This window comes from Hyla sarda, chromosome 8 (assembly GCF_029499605.1).
Source record: "Hyla sarda isolate aHylSar1 chromosome 8, aHylSar1.hap1, whole genome shotgun sequence".
NCBI classification, from domain to species: Eukaryota; Metazoa; Chordata; class Amphibia; order Anura; family Hylidae; genus Hyla; species Hyla sarda.
The window spans coordinates 39868766-39884833 of record NC_079196.1 but is presented as its reverse complement, the minus strand read 5'-3'; the positions used below and the strand labels follow the sequence as shown (position 1 = coordinate 39884833).

The 16068-nt window shown below is 43.7% G+C and overlaps 1 protein-coding gene across 2 annotated transcripts in view; it reads left to right on the top strand.

Moving 5' to 3' along the window:
* Positions 1-2435: 2435 nt before the first annotated feature.
* Positions 2436-16068, top strand: part of WDSUB1 (WD repeat, sterile alpha motif and U-box domain containing 1) — a 38241-nt gene continuing 24608 nt past the window's right edge. The window contains exon 1 of one of the 2 annotated variants that reach the window (XM_056536098.1): positions 2436-2555. The gene's annotated coding sequence lies outside the window, so the exon portion shown is untranslated. Of the gene's footprint in view, positions 2556-13960; positions 14078-16068 lie in introns of those variants that run through there. The other variant, XM_056536100.1, reaches the window with a different exon arrangement.

Below are 16068 nucleotides of genomic sequence, written 5' to 3'. Positions count from 1 at the left end.
TGAAAAATTAAATTTTTCATTTGCACAGCCCACTGTTCCAAAGATCTGTCAAACGCCAGTGGGGTGTAAATACTCACTGCACCACTTATTAAATTCTGTGAGGGGTGTAGTTTCCAAAATGGGGTCATATGTGTGGGGGTCGACTGTTCTGGCACCACGGGGGGCTTTGTAAACGTACATGCCCCCCGACTTCCATTCCAAACAAATTCTCTTTCAAAAAGCTCAATGGCGCTCCTTCCCTTCTGAGCATTGTAGTGCGCCAGCAGAGCCCTTGACGTCCACACATGGGGTATTTCCATACTCAGAACAAATGGGGTTACAAATTTTGGTGGTCATTTTCTCCTATTACCCCTTGTAAAAATTTTAAATTTGGGGAAAACACAGCATTTTAGTGAAAAAATTATATTTTTTTCATTTACACATCCAGTCGTGAAATACCTGTGAGGTGTTAAGGCTCACTGTACCCCTTGTTTCGTTCCTTGAGGGGTGTAGTTTCCAAAAGGGTATGCCATGTGTTTTTTTCTTGCTGTTCTGGCACCCTAGGTGCTTCCTAAATGCGACATGCCCCCCAAACACAATTTCAGCAAAATTTGCTTTCCAAAAGCTAAATGTGACTCCTTCTCTTCTGAGCATTGTAGTTCGCTCACAGAGCATTTTACGTCCTAACATGGGGTATTTATATACTCAGAAGAGATGGGGTTACAAATTTTGGGGGGCATTTCCTCCCATTACCCTTTGTAAAAATGATAAATTTGGTGAAAAAACTGCACTTTAGTGAAAAATTATTTTTTTCATTTACACATCTGACTTTAACGAAAAGTCGTCAAACACCTGTGGGGTGTTAAGGCTCACTGGACCCCTTATTACGTGCCTTGAGGAGTGTAGTTTCCAAAATGGTTTGCCATGTGGGGGTTTTCTGCTGTTCTGGCACCATAGGGGCTTCCTAAATGTGACATGCCTCCCAAAAACCATTTCAGCAGAATTCACTCTCCAAAATCCTATTGTCGCTCCTTCCCTTCTGAGCCCTCTACTGCGCCCACCGAACACTTGACATACACATATGAGGTATTTCCTTACTCGAGAGAAATTTGGGGGGATTTTTCATCTATTACCCCTTGTAAAAATTCAAAAACTGGGTCTACAAGAACATGTGAGTGTAAAAAATGAAGATTTTGAATGTTCTCCTTCACTTTGCTGCTATTCCTGTGAAACACCTAAAGGGTTAAAAAAAACTTTCTGAATGTCAGTTTGAATACTTTGAGGGGTGCAGTTTTTATAATGGGGTCATTTATGGGTTATTTTTAATAAGAAAGCCCCTCAAATCCACTTCAAAACAGAACTGGTCCCTGAAAAATTCCGATTTAGAAAATTTTGTGAAAAATTGGAAAATTGCTGCTGAACTTTGAAGCCCTCTGATGTCTTCCAAAAGTAAAAACATCTCAACTTTATGATGGAAACATAAAGTAGACATATTGTATATGTGAATCAATATATAATGTATTTGGAATATTAATTTTCCTTATAAGCAGAGAGCTTCAAAGTAAAAAAAAATGCAAAATTTTCAATTTTTTCATCAAATTTTTGCATTTTTCACCAAGAAATGATGCAAGTATCGACAAAATCTTACCACTAACATAAAGTAGAATATGTCACGAAAAAACAATCTCGGAATCAGAATGAAAGGTAAAAGCATCCCAGAGTTATTAATGCTTAAAGTGACAGTGGTCAGATGTGCAAAAAATGGCCGGGTCCTTAAGGTATATTTAGGCTGGGTCCTTAAGGGGTTAAAGGGGTACTCCGGTGGAAAACTTTTTTTTTAAATGAACTGGTGCCAGAAAGTTATACAGATTTGTAAATTACTTCTATTTAAAAATCTTAATCCTTTCAGTACTTATTAGCTGTATGTTACAGAGGAAATTCTTTACTTTTTGAATTTCTTTTTTGTCTTGTCCACAGTGCTCTCTGCTGACACCTCTGTCCGTGTCAGGAACTGTCCAGAGCAGCATAGGTTTGCTATGGGGATTTTCCCCTGCTCTGGACAGTTCCTGATACGGGCATCAGGTGTCAGCAGAGAGCACTGTGGACAAGACAAAAAAGAAATCCCCCCCCAAAAAATATTTCCTCTGTAGTATATAGCAGCTAATAAGTACTGGAAGGGTAAAGATTTTTTTTTAATAGAAGTAATTTACAAACTGTTTAACTCTCTGGCACTAGTTCATTAAAAAAAAAAAGTTTTCCACCAGAGTACCCCTTTAAGTAGTTATAAAAAAAATATATATAAAATAAAATAAAATAAAAAATTATAATTTGGCAAAAAACAAACACATTGCCAAAAATCACTGAGATTTCCAAAGAATAAGATAAATCATAAATGCTGGCACTGTCTGCCTACTGTGTATACAGCCAGCACATGGAGTCACATGACTCATGAACCACCAGGGGCGTCACGTGACAGCTCTAGCTAGGACTGCTTAGAGCGGACGACGTCACCTCCGTAGCCCTTTCCTCCTCCGCACGCCCCGCCCCCTGCCGGTCAGGACGCGCTGTGTCTGGAGGTGAGTGCTGTGTGTGGTATAGGGGGTCTGGACTAGTCCACTTGACGACTCAAGGAGGGGGGGGGGGGGGGGGTTAATTAATGAATGCTTTTGTCCAGTTCAGTTTATGGGTTTTGCTGCATTGAATTACAAAGCTGGATATAAACATCCCTCTGTTGTAGTTTTGTATGTTTTGGTGTTGAGCCCGAGTTTTTAAAATAAGCGACCCCCCCCCCCCCCCCCAGCTTTAGGTGTCTCCATCCCATACCACACGGAACTGGGCGGCTAATACTGTTGCTAAGCAACAATGGCATGGGGTTGATTAATTGTGAATAAAATGAATAAATTAATAAAACATAGTACAATGCTCTGTTGTAGAACCACTGCTTAGCATGCAATGTATTCAGCAGCACAATGGTCGCCAGCTGTTGCAAAACTACAACTCCCAGCATGCCCGGACAGCCAACGGCTGTCCGGGCATGCTGGGAGTTGTAGTTTTGCAAGAGCGACGGTATGGAAGCCGCAACCTCTTTCCAAAGTGACATTGTCGTCAATGCAACCCTGTATACTTACGCCAAAGATATATGTTCTTTATTATTTAGGGTGGATGCGCACTGCTTTTTTGTTTACGGTTAACGTACACGTTTCGTACGTTTGGGAAGGAAAATCGTATACGTTAACGGATGCTGCTGTACGCCATACAGCATAATCCGTGTCCACATTGACTTACATTATGAAACCATAAAAAAATAAAATTATTATAACGTATACTTTTATAGCCTAGTTGACTACATGTTTGGGCGGGGGGTAGGCCTAGTGCAGGGAGAAGCGCAGTGGGAACGGCCTCTGCACGTCCTTCTTCAGCAGCCGCCTGAGGGGAGTCCGGGGCGCCAGGGACCACAGGGGCCCCTCCGGCTCCACTCCGGTGTAGCTGCCGCCTTCCATGGCCGGGCTCCGGCTCAGCTCCAGCTCCCCGCCGCTGTCCGCCCGGTACAGAGCCACGGAGGTTGCCTTCCAATACAGGGTGCCTCCAGTTGTTTTACCACTACAACTCCCAGCATGCCCTGACAGCCAACAGATGTCAGCGCATGCTGGGAGTTGTAGTGGTGAAACAGCTGGAGGCACCCTGTTAGGAGAACTAAGGGCAGAAGTTGGCCCCCAGCAGGCATCAGTGACGTGGTGCCTGCTGGGGAAGTCTGCCTGGTAGTGAGCACACTACCAGGCAGACTAAATGCCATTTTTAAAATAGTAAAAAAAAAAAATAAAGGCAGGGAGGGTGTTAGGAATAGAAGGGCAATAGACAGGGACAAAAAAAAAAAAAACCATGATGGTGGGAGCTATCCTTTAACAATTCTTTCCGTAGCAAAAGTAAAGCACGTAAATGCAGATGTAGAACAGGTAAGTACAATGATAGCGGTAGGTAAAATGATCAAGTATGAACTAACAAGTCTTACCCATGTTGGAGAGCAGCCTGAGCCTTTGTCAAGGGGTGCACCTCTTGAGAAGGGGAAACTGAAACGATTGTAGGGATCGGTGCTCAGGCTGCTCTCCAACATGGGTAAGGCTGGGTTCACACCACGTTTTTCAAATACGGTTACCGTATACGGTTTTCCGCTAAAAAACGTATGGCAAAAACCGTATGCAACCGTATGACTCCAAATTAAAACGTATATGGTTTTTCCCCGAACGGTTCTATCCGTTTGCATCAGTTTTTGCCAACGGTTTTGCTATTTTGTTCGAATTGGTTTTCCAGCAATTTAATAAAGTTACTATTGTTCTATTGAAATTCCAATCTGCGCATGTGTCAACTCCAAAAATGGATTAGAAAAACCGTGTGCAACCGTATTCTGAAATTCTGTGTACGGTTCTCATAGACAACAATGTTAAAAGAACAGCATACGGTTCGCATACGGTTTTCCAACCGGAGGCAAAAACGTGGTCGACAGCGTTTTTGCCTACGGTTGAAAAATCTGCAAAACCGTATCCGAGGCAAAACGGATGCAACCGTACACAACATTTGGAATACGGTTTACAATGCATTCTCTATGCATACGGTTTCGAATACGGTCGTATACGTTTTTTTGCGGAAAACCGTAAACGGTTACCGTATTTGAAAAACGTGGTGTGAACCCAGCCTAAGACTTGTTAGTTCATACTTGATCATTTTACCTGCCGCTATCATTGTACTTACCTGTTCTACATCTGCATTTACGTGCTTTACTTTTGCTACGGGCAGTATTGTTAACATTATACATTCAGTGAGCATTGTTCACTCTTAGGCTAAGTTTCCACTTGTTTTATTTTTTATCTCTTTATTTTTTAATTGGCGTTGTGCCCCCAAAAAAACCAAAACGGCCCCCATGGCATTTTTTCATTGAAAGAACGCTGCGGCCAGATTTTAGCTGTAAATCAATGAAAAAACGCTAAATTCTTTTTCCACTTTTGTTTTTTTCAGTTTGGCGTTTAAAAAATAAAATCCTTTTGGCATTTTTTAGCACCTTGGCGGTTTTGTAAAGTCGCAGCATGATAAGCCTAAGGCGTTTTTTCACCTGAAATCGTGGTGTTTTTCTCCCATAGAAGTCTATGGGAGTAAAAAAAAAACAAGAAAAACGCCATGTGGGTTTTAACTTTGGCGTTTTTGTAGGCGTTTTTTATTCTTTTTTGGACTTTAACGATCCAAAAAAGTGATGGAGATACCTTTTTTAATAAAATTTCGTAAGGTACCATTAAAAAAAAATATAAAAAAAGATACAGTAGTGATGAAAAAAATAGTATTTAATGAAATTTATCTTTATTATAACAACATTTTTATAATTTTTTTAAACAGGGATCAATTTATGTGGGCGGACAGGGCACTAAAAATGCAGCCGACAATAAAAAAAAATTTCTTTATTTTTTTAGGTAGTACTAATTGACAGCGAAAGGCTGTCTGGGCATGCTGGGAGTTGTAGTTTTGCAAAATCTGGAGAGTCACAGTTTGGCGACCACTATTACAGTGGTGCCCAAATGGTGGCCCTCCAGATGTTGCCAAACTACAACTCTCAGCATGCCTAGACTGCCCAGGCATGCTGGGAGTTGTAGTTCTGTAACATCTGTCCCTTCAGATTTTGCAATTTTCATGAAAATTTTGAAAATTGCTGCTATAATTTGAAGCCCTCAAATTTTTTTTAAAAAGTAAAAATATGTCCATTTTATGATTCCAACATAAAGTGGACATATTGTATTTGTGAATCAATATAAAATTTATTAGGAATATCCATTTTCCTTACAAGCAGAGAGCTTCAAAGTTAGAAAAATGCTAAATCTTCAAAATTTTCAGGAAATTTGGGGATTTTTCACCAAGAAAGGATGCAAGTAACGACAAAAATTTACCACTAACATGAAGTAGAATATGTCACGAAAAAACAATCTCGGAATTAGAATAATCGGTAAAAGCATCTTAGAGTTATTAATGCTTAAAGTGACGGTGGTCAGAATTTCGAAAAAGGGCTCAGTCCTTAAAGGACAACTGCAGCGCAATATACACTTATCCCCTATCTACAAGATAGGGGATAAGTGTTTGATCGCGTGGGGTCCGACCGCTGGGACCCCCCGAGATCTCCCTAGCGGGGAGCCGCCATTAGCGCTCATAGTGAGCGCTAAGGCGCGTAGCGTCGACCTAGAGGTCGTTGGTGACGCCCCGTCTCCTCCCCGTCCACATACAGTTCTATGGGGGAGCCATAGAGATGCATGGAGGAGGCGTGCCGGCCGCAACGTCATGCTGTGGCAGGCACGCCCCCTGCACGGGAGAGCCACGGCATAGCCGTGGCCCCGTACAGGAGATCATGGGGGGTCCCAGCGGTCGGACCTCCCGCGATCAAACACTTATCCCCTATCTTGTAGATAGGGGATAAGTGTATATTGCGCTGCAGTTGTCCTTTAAGGTGAAAATGAGCTGCGTCCTTAAGGGGTTAAGGGAATTTTGTGCGAATTCCCCTTACAGGAACCTCCAATATTCCGGGTGGAGATTCTGTCTGTGGGTGGCATTGCCAAAACAAGCCGACACTAGGACCGATTGGAAATGCGTCTTTTCAATAAGGGGCAATGCATTTTAGAGCGGATTATGAATTAACATGTTTTGTCTGGAATTTCTGGATTCCAAAATTCTGTAGTGTGAATGGTGCCGCAGAATCCCATTGAGTATTCCGCAGCTGAATTCCGTTTGGAAAATATTTATTGTGAATAAGCCCTTAGGGATAAGTGTATGAATGCTGGCGTTCCCCTTGTGATTTGGAGAACAGGGTCCTAAGTCTCCTGATAGAATGGAGCGTTAATCACTTGTCTGAGCTACCACTCCATTCATTATCTATAGGAGCAACTGGGAGATAGCAGAGCCCTGCACATAAACAACCATGTGACTGCCACTCCGTCCTGACAGGAGACTCACGACCTGGTTCTCGAGATTGCAGGGGATTCAAGCGGTTGGACCCCCTCCCCATGATCATATACATCATACACATATCTTGTGGATAGGGGATATATTGTAACGGTGGGACATCCCCTTAAAGGGGTACTCCGGTGCTTACACATCTTATCCCCTATCCAAAGGATAGGGGATAAGATGCCTGATCCGCCCCTCAATGCAAGCCTACGGGAGGGGGCGTGATAGCTTTCACGCCCCCTCCCGTAGGCTTGCATTGAGGGGCGGAACGTGACGTCACACAGGGGCGGGGGCATGACGTCACACGCCACCGGCCCTGCGGTCGACCGTAATCAGACCCTGAGCGAACACGCTCCGGGGACTGATTACAAACGGGGTGCCGTGTGCATGATCACGGGCGTCCCCAGTGGCGGGACTCCCGTGATCAGGCATCTTATCCCCTATTCTTTGGATAGGGTATAAGATGTGTAAGCACCGGAGAACCACTTTAAGGTTAGGGTCACATAAACTGCATCCACAGCGTATTTGACTATCTGTCCCTAGAGTGTGCCTCCAGCTTTATTCTTGTGTCCTGCTCATGCCAGCAATCCGTAGCAGACACAGAGGGAGTGCAAGGATGGTGCAAGGATGCGCAGCTCTCCACTCCTCCTGTTCCCTGAGCTAGGCCGAGAGTGGCCACGATGTCTGAAGTACACTGCTCATGCGTGCGACTCGCAGCTCCCTCTGTGTCTACTTGTGGTGGTGGATTTCTGCGAGCAGAGCACCACTGGAGGCACACTCTAGGGACGGGCAGTAGCGCATCCACAGCGTCAAATACGCTGCGGATGCGCTTTGTGTGACCCTAACATTTAATGGTGAAATCTGCTATAAAATCACATAGACATGAAGACATGAATGGAGGGGGGCGTGACCATGATGTCACGTTCCCGTCTCAGAAGCAGCCTCCGGCACAGAATGCCAGGGGCTGCACCGAGATCACAGGGGTTCCCACCGGCGAGACCCCTGCGATGATACATCTTATCCCCTATCCTTTGGATAAGGGATAAGATGTATGAACCTGGAATACCCCTTTAACTTTGGATCTTGAGATAACTTTTTTAAAGGGGTACTCCGCCCCTAGACATCTTATCCCCTATCCCCTGTCTGAACGACATCCGATGCACGGAGCGAACCTTGCTCCATGCCGGTTGACTGGCTATGCGGGGCGGAGGCTCATGACGTCACGGCCATGCCTCCTTAAATGCAAGTCTATGGGAGGCGGTGTGACGGCCGTCACGCCCACTCCCATAGACTTGCATTGAGGGGGTGTGGCCGTAACGTCACAAGCCTCTGGCGCTGAAGCCGATGCTCTAAACGAATGCTGGGTGCAGCACTGAGTTTGTGGGGGTCCCCAGCGGCTGTACCCCCGTGATCAGACATCTTATCCCCTATCCTTTGGATAGGGGATTTGATGTCTAGGGGTGGAGTACCCCTTTAAGGCTTCTTTCACACTGTCGTTATGTCCCGGCAGTACAGTGGCCGTTGAAAAATAAGGGGAAAATAGCGGGAGAAAAACTAGTGCATGTCAATGGGATCAATCGGGAGCTGTTGTTGCCTGTTGTGCTCTGTCCCGAGACACGTGCCATCAGAGAGCAGAAAAGAACAACCTTAACTTCAGAAGCTCATAAATACTGAAAGGATTAAGATTTTTTAATAGAAGTAATTTACAAATCTGTTTAACTTTCTGGAGCCAGTTGATATATATATAAAAAAAGGTTTTTTTCCTGCATAACCCCTTTAAGCATGGGGGTGGATCAATCATGCTTTGGGGTTATATTGCAGCCAGTGGCACAGGGAACATCTCACGAGTAGAAGGAAAAATTGATTCAATAAACTGAATGCTAACTTGATGCCATCTGTGAAAAATCTGAAGTTAAAGAGAGGATGGCTTCTACAAATGGATAATGATCCTAAACACACCTCGAAATCCACGGGGATTACATCAAGAGGTGTAAAATGAAGGTTTTGCCATGGCCTTCACAATCTCCTGACCTCAACATAATTGAAAATCTATGGATAGACCTTAAAAGAGCAGTGCGTGACAGACAGCCCAGAAATCTCAAAGAACTGGAAGACTTTTGTAAGGAAGAATGGGCAAAGATACCGAAACAAGAATTGAAAGACTCTTGGCTGGCTACAAAAAGCGTTTACAAGCTGTGATACTTGCCAAACTCTGCAGGGTGCCCAAACTTTTTTGCAGACGCCATTTTATTGTTTTCTGTTATTTTTAGGGATGTCCCGATACCATTTTTTTTAAGACCGAGTACGAGTACCGATACTTTAATTCTAGTACTCGCCGATACCAAGTATGAGTACTTTTATTTTAAAGGGAATCTGACAGCAGGGTGACCCGGTTTCTGGCGCTGTTTACCGTATATGTGGGTCCTTGTTGTGTACAATGGAGGCGGCTGCTGTAATATGAGCCAAGATTTCTCTTCTCCATTGGACAGAACAGGGAATTTGCATTGTCGGTGAGACCGATGACCACATGGGGATATTCTCCCATCATGCACAGCTCCCGGTACGTGACATTATCATTGAGCAGTTAGACAGAAAACTTCAGAAGCTAATAACTATTGGTAGGATTAAGATTTTTTAATAGAAGTAATTTACAAATTTGTTTAACTTTCCGGAGCCAGTTGATATATATAAAAAAAGGTTTTGCCTGGATAACCCCTTTAATAGTAGGTAGTATCCCCTTGCAGACATTAGTAGCTGCCCCCCTTGTAGACAGCAGCCCCCCCCCCCCCCTATAGACTGCAGGCCCCCCTGTAAACAGCAGCAGGGTCCCCCGTTTAAACAGCAGCAAGGCCCCCCCCCCCCCGTTTAGACAACAGCAGGGCCACCCCCCCCTTTAGACAGCAGCAGCAGGGCCCCCCTTTAGACAGCAAACCCCCTGTAGACATTAGCAGCAGCAGGGCCGCCCTGTAGCTCTCCTCCGTTGGGTGCTACCGCTCCACTGCCCCGTTCTTCCGTCCTCCTGGTCTGCATCATGTCGTCCTATGGAGGAGCATGTGACATACACGTCACTCTGCTTCCTCCGTAGCGTTACGCTGGGCGCAGGGGAGGAGGCGGAGTGACGTGTGTGTCACATGCTCCTCCATAGGACACTATGAAGCGGACGAGAGGACCGGAGAACGGCAGCAGGTATCGGACATGGTATCGGGGACATTAAACGAGTCCTCGATACCATGTAAATGGCTAGTATCGGGACATCCCTAGTTATTGTGAAAGTGTAAATGATGGAAATAAAATCTAACTTTCGTTGACATATTATAAGAATGTCTAATCTGTAATTTGATGCCTTTTGGAGATTTTTCCATCTTTCCTTGGCTTCTTTATGCACATTAATACAAATGTTTACCTGGGGTGCCCACATTTTTGATCCCCACTGTATAGCCTTATACCTATCTCTATCTTATATGAAGGATAGTCTTATACCTATCCCTATCTTATATGAAGAATAGCCTTATACCTATCTCTATCTTATATGAAGGATAGCCTTATGCCTATCTCTATCTTATATGAAGGATAGTCTTATACCTATCCCTATCTTATATGAAGAATAACCTTATGCCTATCCCTATCTTATATGAAGGATAGCCTTATACCTATCCCTATCTTATATGAAGGATAGCCTTATACCTATCCCTATCTTATATGAAGGATAGCCTTATGCTTATCCCATAAATGCTTAACCCCTTAAGGACCAGGCCAATTTTCACTGTAGGACCAGAGCGTTTTTTGCACATCTGACCACTTTCACTTTAAGCATTAATAACTCTGGGATGCTTTTACCCTTCATTCTGAGGGTTTTTTTGTGACATATTCTACTTTTATTATTGGTAAAATTTTGTCGATACTTGCACCATTTCTTAGTGAAAAATTCCAAAATTTGATGAAAAAATTGAAAATTTAGCATTTTTCTAACTTTGAAGCTCTCTGCTTGTAAGGAAAATAGACATTCTAAATAAATTATATTTTGATTCACAAATACAAAATGTCTACTTTATGTTTGCATCATAAAATTTACATGTTTTTACTTTTGGACAACATCAGAGGGCTTCAAAGTTCAGTAGCAATTTTCCAATTTTTAACCAAATTTTCAAAATCTGAATTTTTCATCGGCCAGTTCAGGTTTGAAGTGGATTTGAAGGGTCTTCATATTAGAAATACCCCACAAATGACCCCATTATAGAAACTACACCCCCAAAGTATTCAAAATTACATTCAGTAAGTGTGTTAACCCTTTAGGTGTTTCACAGGAATAGCAGCAAAGTCAAGGAGAAAATTCAAAATCTTCATTTTTTACACTCGCATGTTCTTGTAGACCCAGTTTTTGAATTTTTACAAGAGGTAAAAGGAAAAAAATCCTGTCAAAATTTGTAAACCCGGTTTCTCTCGAGTAAGGAAATATCTCATATGTGTATGTCAAGTGTTCGGCGGGCACAGTAAAGGGCTCAGAAGGGAAGAAGCGACAATGGGATTTTGGAGAATACGTTTTTCTGAAATGGTTTTTGGGGGGCATGTCACATTTAGGAAGCCCCTATGGTGCCAGAACAACAATAAACCCACACGGCCTACCATTTTGGAAACTACACCCCTCATGGAACAAGGGGTACAGTGAGCCTTAACACTTCACAGGTATTTCACGACTTTTTGTTAAAGTCGGATGTGTAAAGGAAAAAAAAAACATTTTCACTAAAATGCTGGTTTTTCCCCAAATTTTACATTTTTACAAGAGGTAATAGGAGAAAATGACCCCCAAAATTTGTAACCCCATCTCTTCTGAGTATGGAAATACCCCATGTGTAGACGTCAAGTGCTCTGCTGGCGCACTACAATGCTCAGAAGAGAAGGAGCGCCATTAAGCTTTTGAAAAGGGAATTTGTTTGGAATGGAAGTCAGGGGCCATGTGTGTTTACAAAGCCCCCCGTGGTGCCAGAACAGTGGACCCCCCCCCCCCCCACATGTGACCCCATTTTGGAAACTATACCCCTCACAGAATTTAATAAGGGGTGCAGTGAGCATTTACACCCCACTGGCATTTGACAGATCTTTGGAACAGTGGGCTGAGCAAATAAAAAATTACAATTTTCATTTTCATTGACCACTGTTCCAAAAATCTGTCAGACACATGTGGGGCGTAAATGATCACTGTACCCCTTATTACATTACGTGAGGGGTGTAGTTTCCGAAATGGGGTCACATGTGCCCCCCCCCACTGTTCTGGTACCATGGGGGCTTTGTAAACACACATGGCCTTCAATTCCATACAAATTTTATTTTCAAAATCCCAATGGCGCTCCTTCTCTTCTGAGCATTGTAGTTCACCCATAGAGCACTTTACATCCACATATGGGATATGTTCTTACTCAGAAGAAATGGGGTTACAAATTTTGCAGGGCTTTTTTCCTATTTTCCCTTGTGAAAATGAAAAATTTAGGGTAACACCAGCATTTTAGTGAAAAAAAAATAGTTTTTTCATTTTCCCATCCAACTTTAATGAAAATTCTTCAAACACCTGTGGGGTGTTAAGGCTCACTATACCCCTTATTACATTCCGTGAGGGTTGTAGTTTCCAAAGTGGGGACACATGTGGGTATTTATATTTTTTGCGTTTATGTCAGAACCGCTGTAAAATCAGCCACCCCTGTGCAAATCACCAATTTAGGCCTCAAATGTACATAGTGCGCTCTCACTCCTGAGCCTTGTTATGTGCCCGTAGAGCATTTTACATCCACATATTGGGTATTTCTGTACTTCAAATTGCAAACTACAAATTTTGGGGGTCTTTTTTTCCTTTTACCACTTGTGAAAATAAGAAGTAAAGGACAACACCAGCATGTTTTTTTTTTTACACTAACAGGCTGGTGTAGACCCTAACTTTTCTTTTTCATAAAGGGTAAAAGGAGAAAAAGCTCCCCAAAATTTGTAGTGCAATTTCTCCCGAGTACGGAGATACCCCATATGTGGCCCTAAACTGTTTCCTTGAAATATGACAGGGCTCCAAAGTGAGAAAGCACAATGCACATTTGAGGACTAAATTAGGGATTGCATAGGGGTATTCTACGCCAGTGATTCCCAAACAGGGTGCCTCCAGCTGTTGCTAAACTCCCAGCATGCCTGGACAGTCAGTGGCTGTCCAGAAATGCTGTGAGTTGTTGTTTTGAAACAGCTGGAGGCTCCGTTTTGGAAACACTGCCGTACAAATATGTTTTTCATTTTTATTGGGGGGGACAGTGTAAGGGGTGTATATGTAGTGTTTTACCCTTTATTATGTGTTAGTGTAGTGTAGTGTTTTTAGGGTACATTCGCACTGGCAGCGGTTCACAGTGAGCTTACCGCTAGGAGTATGCGCTGCGGCGAAAAATTTGCCGCAGCTCATACTTGAAGCAGTAAACTTACTGTAAACCTGCCTGTGTGAATGTACCCTGTACATTCACATGGGGATGGGGCAAACCTCCAGCTGTTTCAAAACTACAACTCCCAGCATGCACTGACAAGACAGTGCATGCTGGGAGTTGTACTTTTGCAACAGCTGGAGGCACACTGGTTGGAAAACCTTCAGTTAGGTTCTGTTACCTAACTCAGTATTTACCAACCAGTTTGCCTCCAGCTGTTGCAAAAGCGTAGTTATGCAACAGCTGGAGGTACACAACTACAACTCCCAGCATGCCGAGACAGCTGTTTACTGTGGACCTCCAGCTGTTGAAAAACTACAAATCCCAGCATGCTCAGACAATAAACTGCTGTTTGGGCATGCTAGGAGTTGCAGTTTTGCAACATCTGGAGGGCCACAGTTAGAAATCACTGCCAGTGATCTCCAAACTGTGGCCCTCTAGCTGTTGCAAAACTACAAATCTCTGCATGCCCAAATAGCTGTCTGGGCATGCTGGGAGTTGTAGTTTTGCAACATCTGGAGGGTTACAGTTTAGAGACCACTGTATAGTGGTCTCAAACTGTACTCTCCAGATGTTGCTAGGCAACTTACCGGCTTCCGTTGGATCCAGGGAACCAACTGCACAACATCGCCGGACTCCTATCTCCTCCACCGATCGTCGCCCGCAGCCTCTCCCGCGGGGTAAGTGGACGTCGGCGCCTGTCCTCTGTCGTTTCCCCGTTCTGCCCCGCCTATTGTGGGTGGGCAGAACGGGGAAACCGAAAGTAACGCCCCCCGCCAATAGCAGGGATAGGAGGGGTGGCACCCCTGCCACCTCAATCCTATCCCTTCAGGGGGATCGTGGGTGTCTTGGACAACCGCGATCCCCCTTATATTCTGGGTCACCGGGTCACCATAGACCCGCATGACCCGCAATAGCCGCAAATCGCAAGTGTGAATTCGCCGACATGGGGGGGGTCTGATGATCCCCCTGGGCATTTGCGCGGGGTGCCTGCTGATAGATATCAGCAGTCACCCCCGTCCGGTCCCCGCCCGGTGCGCGGCAGGGACCGAAATTCCCACGGGCGTACAGGAACGCCCTTGGTCCTAAAGTACCAGGGAGCAAAGGCGTACCTGTACCCCCTTGGTCCTTAACCCCTTAAGGACGCAGGACGTAAATGTACGTCCTGGTGCGGTGGTACTTAACCCACCAGGACGTACATTTACGTCCTGTACATAACCGCGGGCATCGGAGCGATGCCTGTGTCATGCGCGGCTGATCCCGGCTGCTGATCGCAGCCAGGGACCCGCCGGCAATGGCTGACGCCCGCGATCTCGCGGGCGTCCGCCAGTAACCCCTCAGGTGCCGGGATCAATACAGATCCCGGCATCTGCGGCAGTGCGCAATTTCAATGAATGATCGGATCGCCCGCTGCGCTGCTGCGGGGATCCGATCATTCAGAACGCCGCACGGAGGTCCCCTCTCCTTCCTTCCGTGCGGCTCCCGGCGTCTCCTGCTCTGGTCTGTGATCGAGCAGACCAGAGCAGAAGATCGCCGATAATACTGATCTGTTCTATGTCCTATACATAGAACAGATCAGTATTAGCAATCATGGTATTGCTATGAATAGTCCCCTATGGGGACTATTCAAGTGTAAAAAAAAAATTAAAAGTGAAAGTAAAAAAAAGTGAAAAATCCCCTCCCCCAATAAAAAAGTAAAACGTCCGTTTTTTCCTATTTTACCCCCAAAAAGCGTAAAAAATAAATTTTATAGACATATTTGGTATCGCCGCGTGCGTAAATGTCCGAACTATTAAAATAAAATGTTAATGATCCCGTACGGTGAACGGCGTGAACGAAAAGAAAAAAAAAAAGTCCAAACTTGATACTTTTTTAATACATTTTATAAAAAAAAATTATAAAAAATGTAATACGTTTTTTATATGCAAATGTGGTATAAAAAAAAGTACAGATCATGGCGCAAAAAATTAGCCCTCATACCGCCGCTTATACAGAAAAATAAAAAAGTTAGAGGTCATCAAAATAAAGGGATTATAAACGTACTAATTTGGTTAAAAAGTTTGATTTTTTTTAAGCACAACAATATAAAAGTATGTAATAATTGATATCATTTTAATCGTATTGACCCTCAGAATAAAGAACACATGTCATTTTTACCATAAATTGTACGGCGTGAAAACGAAACCTTCCAAAATTTGCAAAATTGCGTTTTTCTTTTTAATTTCCCCACAAAAATAGTGTTTTTTGGTTGCGCCATACATTTTATGATATAATGAGTGATGTCATTACAAAGGACAACTGGTCGCGCAAAAAACAAGCCCTCATACTAGTCTGTGGATGAAAATATAAAAGAGTTATGATTTTTAGAAGGCGAGGAGGAAAAAATGAAAACGTAAAAATGTAATTGTCTGAGTCCTTAAGGCCAAAATGGGCTGAGTCTCTAAGGGGTTAAGGGGTTAAACTCCTTCACTGTATTTGCAGCTCCCACTTCTGCAGGAAGGCTATTCCATGCATCCACTACTCTCTCAGTAAAGTAATACTTCCTGATATTACTGCAGAAACCTTTGCCCCTAATATAAAGCTATGTCCTCTTGTGGTAGTTTTTCTTTTTTTAATATAGGTGTAGGGATTCCAAGGAAAAGTTTCCTCACAGGTTTGATATCTGTGGCCT